We start from the raw sequence: 8,689 nt of genomic DNA on the forward strand, positions 1-8,689 counted from the left end.
TTGAGAGGGATACAATTCAGTCCATAACAAATACCATCTCTACTTTACTTCAGTCTATGCAGCATTCTCCACCTCACTTTGACCACTTGTGCTTTTTATCTAGAGCAGCCTTGGGAGTAATTTGCACTGATTTCATAGTATCAAGCCAGGTCATTTCTAATGCTTCTACATAATATACTCTCCAACTTCATCTCCTAGAACTTTCTCTCTTCTCTTCTGAACACCCATTATTCTTCCTTGAAGTTAATTCTTACCTTAAAGCCTTTGCACTTGATAAGTCCTCTGTCCAGAATTCTCTACCCTATATAGTCCTAAAGTTGATGCTTTTTGGAAAGAATGCCTTAACCAATGAGGCTTTCTCTGACCATCCAATTAAATTTTTAAATCTCCCCCAACAAGTCATTCCTTTATATAATCTGGTTTTATTTTTTTTCATGGCATTTACCACTATGTAAAATTGTCTTGTTTATTTCTTATTTCTCTCCTCCCATTGTCACATACTATTTGTGAGAGTAAGCATCTTGTATGTCTTGTTCATCACAATGTCCCTGGGACCAAAATAAAGACTTGACACATTTATACCAATTGAATGGGCATTTAGTAAGTAGTTGTCAAATATATTATTGAGTGAATGAATACATGACTTCAATTACAGTGTATTCTTTCCAAAATTGTTTGAATTTCACTTAGATTATTTGAGTGCTTTATTGCATTTTAAAATAATTCATTTTTATAATAGAAAGCATAGTCTAATTCAATAACTATGCCCATATAGATCACAGAAATTGGGAAAATAATCAAACTAGTTTGTTTAGTAGCTTTGTGTTCCATACTAATCCATTAAAATAATTCAGATAACTTTTGTCTTATAATAACAATCTCACTCAATTAATTATTCATTGTGCAATAGAGACATAGGCTCCCAAATAAATGACAGGGTTTTTTTAATTCCTCAAACGAAAGGACAATTTGGATTTCTTTTCTTTTACTCCATAAAAGACAGTACTAATCCATGGATCTCAGTTATCCTCAGCCTTGGGTGCTGGAAGGGCCAGGATGGCTGGCTGGAGTGGTGATTGCTCTGTAAATGGGTCTGCCTTGAGTTCTGTGGTCTCTAAACCTGACTGAAGGAAATAAAGCAAGAAAGAGGCAGATTAAGAGAGCATCAAGGTGGCCAAACAGCTTGATTTACTCTCACATCTCAGAAACTTTCATTAAGATTTACATCATGATGCTGACCTAAGTGGCAAAGCAATTTTTTCATAGCTGAACAAAAAAGCTAATACTCTTCAGTTGGGTCAGGTAACCTTTTTCTTGCTCACAGCAAGTAATGGAGTTTGCCTCATGTGAATGAAACTGACCAATGGACATATATCGCTGTATTCCAGTGAAGCAGGTTCCCCCGTGATAAATCTGCACTCCACTTATTAAGGTTTTTAAAAAACCTTTTCTCATTTTATTCATATTTCTTAGTGAGCATAAGAAAGGCTGTATGCACACTCCTTTATAAAATGTGTAGCTTGACATTAAAATACTCAGCATGATTTTCAAAAGCACCTGGAGAAAAAAATGACCCAATACCTCAGAAGCGAAGTTTCTGAAATAAAACCAAAAAACAAAGCAAAAACACATACATAAATACCACATTAAAAAGACCTAAGTCATTGCAGAAATTAATTAGAATCTTGTTTAACGTAATTGATTTCAGAAAAACTGATTTTTATAAGTGTGAATCACTTATAAAAGAAAGGCAAGACATCACAAAAAGGCAGAGTAACTGTCTTAGAAATAATTGTATTAACAGTCCCAAAGCACTAAAATAGCATCATCATCATGTTAACTAGTGAACGAAATTAATGTTATTAAATGACATGTAAGACCAATAGGAGATTGCAAGCTGAGTCTAATCTGGCCATACCCATGTCAGCAATTTTTCTTTTTTTCATAACTATGACTAACTGGTTTTCTAGGGCCATTGTTAATGCTTATGTCATCTGCAGGTAAATATAAAATAAAGTATTCCTTCTTCAGGTAAAGAGATTTTTAGAAGAATGTATTATTGTTTTCACATTAATAAAAATAACAAATTTATTTTATATAAATTACACAAATCAGATAATAAACTTAAGGTAAAAGAAAATTGAGAATTAAGAACCAAGTCATTAGGATATAATAGCTTGTATAAAATACTTATTTCTTTTGTTTTCATGGAAACAAAATTCTCTGTGGTTGTTTTAATGTTTGCTTGTTCCAGTATCTCCATTTTTATAGAAAAGATGACTAGAGATTCCTGGGCAAGATGGCCGAATAAGAAGAGTTCAAGGCTGCAGCTCCCAGAGAGACCAATGCAGAAGGTGGGTGATTTCTGCATTTCCAACTGAGGTACCTGGCTTATCTCATTTGGAGTGGTTAGACAGTGGGTGCAGCCCACTGAAGGCAAGCAGAAGCAAGGTGGGCATCGCCTCACCCGAGAAGCACAAAGGGTTAGGGAATTCCCTCCCCTAGCCAAGGGAAGCCATGAGGGAATGTGCCATGAGGGACAAAACTATCCAGCCCAGATACTATGCTTTTCCCACTGTCTTTGCAACCCGCAGACCAGGAGATTCCCTCAGGTGCCTACACCACCAGGGCCTGGGTTTCAAGCACAAAACTGGACGGCCATTTGGGCAGACACTGAACTAGCCGCAGGAGTTTTTTTTCATACCCCAGTGGTGCCTTGAATGCCAGTGAGACAGAACCATTCACTCCCCTGGAAAGGGGGCTGAAGCCAGGGAGCCGAGTGGTCTTGCTCAGCGGATCCCACCCCCATGGAGCCCAACAAGCTATGATCCACTGGCTTGAAATTCTCGCTGCCAGCACAGCAGTCCGAAGTTGACCTGGGACACTCAAACTTGGTCGGGGGAGGGGCGTCCACCATTACTGAGGCTTGAGTAGACAGTTGTCCCCTTGCAGTGTAAACAAAGCCACTGGGAAGTTCAAACTGTGCAGAGCCCACCTCAGGGCCACAAAGCCTGTCTAGCCAGACTGCCTCTCTGGATTCCTCCTCTATGGGCAGGGCATCCCTGAAAGAAAGGCAGCTGGCCCAGTCAGGGGCTTATACATCAAACTCCCATCTCCCTGGGACACAGCACCTGCGGGAAGGGGTGGTTGTGGACACAGCTTCAGCAGACTTCAACGTTCCTGCCTGCTGGCTCTGAAGAGAACAGCAAACCTCCCAGCACAGTGCTCAAGCTCTGCTAAAGGACAGACTGCCTCCTTAAGTGGGTCCCTGACCCCCAAGCCTCCTGACAGGGAGACAGCTCCCAGCAAGGGTCGACAAACACCTCATAGAGGAGAGCTCCAGCTGGCATCTGACAGGTGCGCCTCTGGAATGAGGCTTCCAGAGGGAGAAGCAGTCGGCAATCTTTGCTGTTCTACAGCCTCAGCTGCAGGAAAACAGAACCCAGGAAAACAGGGTCTGGAGTAGACCCCCAGCAAACTCCAGCTGACCTGCGGAAGAGAAGCCTGACTGTTAGAAGGAAAACTAACAAGCAGGAAGCAATAGCATCAACATCAACAAAAAAAATCACCACTCTAAAACCACATCTGAAGGTCACCAACATCAAAGACCAAAGGTAGACAAATCAACAAAGGTCAGGAAAAACTAGCGCAAAAAGGCGAAAATTCCAAAAACCAGAATGCCACTTCTCCAAAGGACCACAGCTCCTCACCAACAAGGGAACAAAACTGGACAGAGAACAAGTTTGATGAATTGACAGAAGTAGGCTTCAGAAGGTGGATAATAACAAACTCCTCTGAGCTAAAGGAGCATGTTCTAACCCAATGCAAGGAAGCTAAGAACCTTGATAAAAGTTACTGGAACTGCCAACTAGAATAACAAGTTTAGAGAAGAACATAAATGACCTGATGGAACCGAAAAACACAGCACGAGAACTTTGCGAAGTATACATAAGTATCAATTGCTGAATTGATCAAGTAGAGGAAAGTTTTTAGAGACCTACAAGGAGACTTAGACTCCGACACAGTAATAGTGAGAGACTTTAACACCCCACTGTCAATATTAGACAAATCAACAAGACAGAAGATTAACGCGGATATTCAGGACTTGAACTCAGCTCTGGACCAAGTGGACCTAATAGACATCTACAGAACTCTTCACCCCAAATCAACAGAATATACATTCTTCTCAGCACCACATCACACTTATTCTAAAATTGACCACATAATTGGAAGTAAAACACTCCTCAGCAAATACAAAAGAACAGAAATCATAAAAAACAGTCCTCAGATCACAGTGTAATCAAATTACAAAGCAGGATTAAGAAACTCACTCAAAACCACACAACTACATGGAAACTGACCAATCTGCTCCTGAATGACTACTGAGTAAATAACGAAATTAAAGGAGAAATAAATAAGTTCTTTGAAACCAGTGACAACAAAGACACAATGTACCAGAGTCTCTGGGACACAGCTAAAGCAATGTTTACAGGGAAATATATAGCACCAAATGCCCACAGCAGAAAGCGGGAAAGATCTAAAATTGACACCCTAACATCAAAATTGTAAGAACTAGAGAAGCAAGAGCAAACAAATTCAAAAGCTAGCAGAAGACAAGAAATAACTAAGATCAGAGCAGAACTGAAGGAAAAACCCTTCAAAAAATCAGTGAATCCAGGAGCTGGTTTTTTGAAAAGGTTAACAAAATAGATAGACTGCTAGCCAGACTAATAAAGGAGAAAAGAGAGAAGAATCAAATAGACATGATAAAAAATGATAAAGGGGATATCACCACTGATCCCACAGAAGGGCAAACTACCATCAGATAATATTATAAACACATCTACTCAAATAAATTAGAAAATCTAAAATAAATGGGTAAATTCCTGGACACATACACCCTCCGGAGACTACACCAGGAAAAAGTTGAATCCCTGAATAGACCAATAACAAGTTCTGAAATTGAGGCAGTAATTAAAAGCCTACCAACCAAAAAAAGCCCAGGACCAGACAGATTCACAGCCAAATTCTACCAGAGGTACAAAGAGGAGATAGTACCATTCCTTCTGAAACTATTCCAAGCAATAGAAAAAGAAGGACTCCTCCCTAACTTGTTTTATGAGGCCAGCATCATTCTGATACCAAAACCTGGCAGAGACACAACAACAACAAAAAAAGAAAATTTCACGTCAATATCCCTGATGAACATCAATGTGAAAATCCTCAATAAAATACTGGCAAACCAAATCCAGCAGCACGTTAACATGTTTATCCACCACGATCAGGTTGGCTTCATCCCTGGAATGCAAGGCTGTTTCAACATATGCCAATCAATAAATGTAGTCCATCACATAAACTGAACCAATGACAAAAACCACTTGATTATCTCAATAAATACAGAAAAGGCCTTCGATAAAATTCAACACATCTTCATGCTAAAAAACACTCGATAAACTAGGTATTGATGGAATGTATCTCAAAATAAAAAGAGCTATTTAGGACAAACGCACAGCCAATATCATACTGAATGAGCAAAAGCTGGAAGCATTCCCTTTGAAAACCAGCACATGACAAGGATGCCCTCTCTCACCACTCCTATTCAGCATAGTGTTGGAAGCTCTGGCCAGGCAATCAGGCAAGAGAAAGAAATAAGCCGTATTCAAATAGGAAGAGAGGAAGTCAAATTATCTCTGTTTGCAGATGACATGATTGTATATTTAGAAAACCCCATCGTCTCAGTCCAAAAACTCCTTAAGCTGATAAGCAATAACAGCAAAGTCTCAGCATACGAAATCGATGTGCAAAAATCACAAGCATACCCATACACCAATAATAGACAAGAGAGCCAAATAATGACTGAGCTCCCATTCACAGTTGCTACAAAGAGAAAAAAATACCTAGGAATACAACTTACAAGGGATGTGAAGGACCTCTTCAAGGAGAACTACAAACCACTGCTCAAGGAAATAAGAGCAGACACAAACAAATGGAAAAATATTTTGTGCTAATGGATAGGAAGAATCAATATCGTGAAAATGGCCAAACTGCCCAAAGTAATCTATAGATTCAATGCTATCCCCAGCAAGCTACCATTGACTTTCTTCACAGAATTAGAGAAAACTACTTTAAATTTCATGCGGAACCAAAAAGAGCCCACATAGCCAACACAATCCTAAGCAAAAGAACAAAGCTGGAGTCATCAGGCTACCTGACTTCAAACTACACTACAAGCCTACAGTAACCACAACAGCTTGGTACTGATACCAAAAACAGATATATAGACCAAAAGTTCAGAACAGAGACCTCAGAAATAATGCCACACATCTACAACCATCTAATTTTTGACAAAATCCTGACTAAAACAAGCAATGGTGAAAACATTCCCTATTTAATAAATGGTGTTGGGAAAACTGGCTAACCATGTGCAGAAAACTGAAACTGGATCCCGTCCTTACACCTTATACAAAACTCAAGATGGATTAAAGATTTAAACATAAGACCTAAAACCATAAAAACCTTAGGAGAAAATCTAGGCAACACCATTCAGGACATAGGCATGGGCAAAGACTTCATGACTAAAACACCAAAAGCAACGGCAACAAAAGTAAAAATTGACAAATGGGATCTAATTAAACTAAAGGGCTTCTGCAAAGCAAAAGAAACTATCATCAGAGTGAACAGGCAACCTACAGAATGGGAGAAAATTTTTGCAATCTACCCATCTGACAAAGTGCTAATATCCAGAATCTACAAGAAGCTTAAACAACTTTACAAGAGAAAACAAACAACCTCATCAAAAAGTGGGCGAAATATATGGTCAGACATCTTTCAAAAGAAGACATTTATGTGGCCAACAAACATGAAAAAAAGCTCATCATCACGGTCATTAGAGAAATGCAAATCAAAACCACAATGAGATACCATCTCACACCAGTTAGAATGGTGATCATTAAAAAGTCAGGAAACAACAGATGCTGGAGAGGATGTGGAGAAATAGGAATGCTTTTACACTCTTGGTGGGAGTGTAAATTAGTTCAACCATTGTGGAAGACAGTGTGGTGATTTCTCAAGAATCTAAATTAGAAATCCCATTTGATTTAGCAATCCCATTACTGGGTATATACCCAAAGGATTATAAATCATTCTAGTATAAAGATACATGCACACATATGTTTATTGTGGCACTATTCACAATAGCAAAGACTTGGAGCCAATCCAAATGCCCATCAATGATAGACTGGATAAAGAAAATGTGGCATATATACACCATGGAATACTATGCAGACATAAAAAAGATGAGTTCATGTCTTTTGCAGAGACATGGATGAAGCTGGAAACCATCATTCTCAGCAAATTAACACAGCAACAGAAAACCAAACACTGCATGTTTTCACTCATAAGTGGGAGTTGAACAATGAGAACATACGGGCACAGGGAGGGGAACATCACACCCTGGGTCCTGTCTGGGGGTGGGGGCCAAGGGGAGGGATGGCATTAGGAGAAATACCTAATGTTGATGACAGGTTGATGGGTGCAGCAAATCACCATGGCACATGTATACCTATGTAACAAACCTGCACATTCTGCACATGTATCCCAGAACTTAAGTATTAAAAAATAAAATGACTAGACAGAAACCTTTTATTAGATATTATTGACTTTAATTTTTTAATAGTTTAAAGTTTTAAGATGCAACATTCTTCAGTGAGAACCAATATTGGAAAAGAAACAAATACTAAAAACTACAAAAATATTTAGAAATATGTCTTAAATTATTACTGTGAATATGCTTCAATATTTCAACAGAAGTCATACCACATTTTAGAAAACAACTGCAAGTTTTACAATTCCTTATATGTTGGTGTCCATTCAGTATCATACTCCACCATGGCTATGTTTATTGTTATTACATTGTCAAATGTCAACTGTAAATTTTTACATAGTTGTATGTATAATTTTCATATAATTCTCCAAATTGCATATGTCATCTAGAACTGTGCTCCTCAAATATTAATGTGCATGCAAATCACATGGTATGTTGTTAAAATGCAGTTTATGTTTTAGGGCCTGAGAGTCTGCATTTCTAACAAGTTCCCAGGATACCAATGCTGTTGGTCTGTGGACCACACAGAAAGGCCATAATATTCTTCTAATACTATAAACATAATTTTTCAAAAAGTTAACATTTTATCTTAGAACTTGCAGCTTTTAAAAATAAAACATATGTCAAACCACTGAATTATAGTACAGTTAATTTTTATACTGATGAAATATGCCTTATTAAAAAGCAATTTGTGTAACTACCTAAGTATCATCTTTAAAATTATTAGTGTATTAATCTGTCTAGTACCTACTTTGTGGATAATTAATGGTAAGTTTATATAGATTATTACAAAGTGAACCATGTCATAATGAAGGTACTTATGAATTTAAATTGGGAACTTAGTAAAAAATGGCAATAATATAAACTAAAATATAAAATATCAAATTAGCCATGACATTAATACTAAACAGGTTTTCTACTCTTTATTTTATTTTAAGACACTAATCAATCAGAACATCAGTGGGAAAAGCAAGAAAACCTCATTATTTAGATATTATATTAAAAAGGTCTTTCACTTATTGAGTGTTCTTTCAGAAGAAAACAAATAACAACACTGTTAGAAAAAGACACTATTTTCATTTGTCA

This window comes from Hylobates moloch, unplaced genomic scaffold (genome assembly GCF_009828535.3).
Source record: "Hylobates moloch isolate HMO894 unplaced genomic scaffold, HMol_V3 SCAFFOLD_6, whole genome shotgun sequence".
NCBI classification, from domain to species: Eukaryota; Metazoa; Chordata; class Mammalia; order Primates; family Hylobatidae; genus Hylobates; species Hylobates moloch.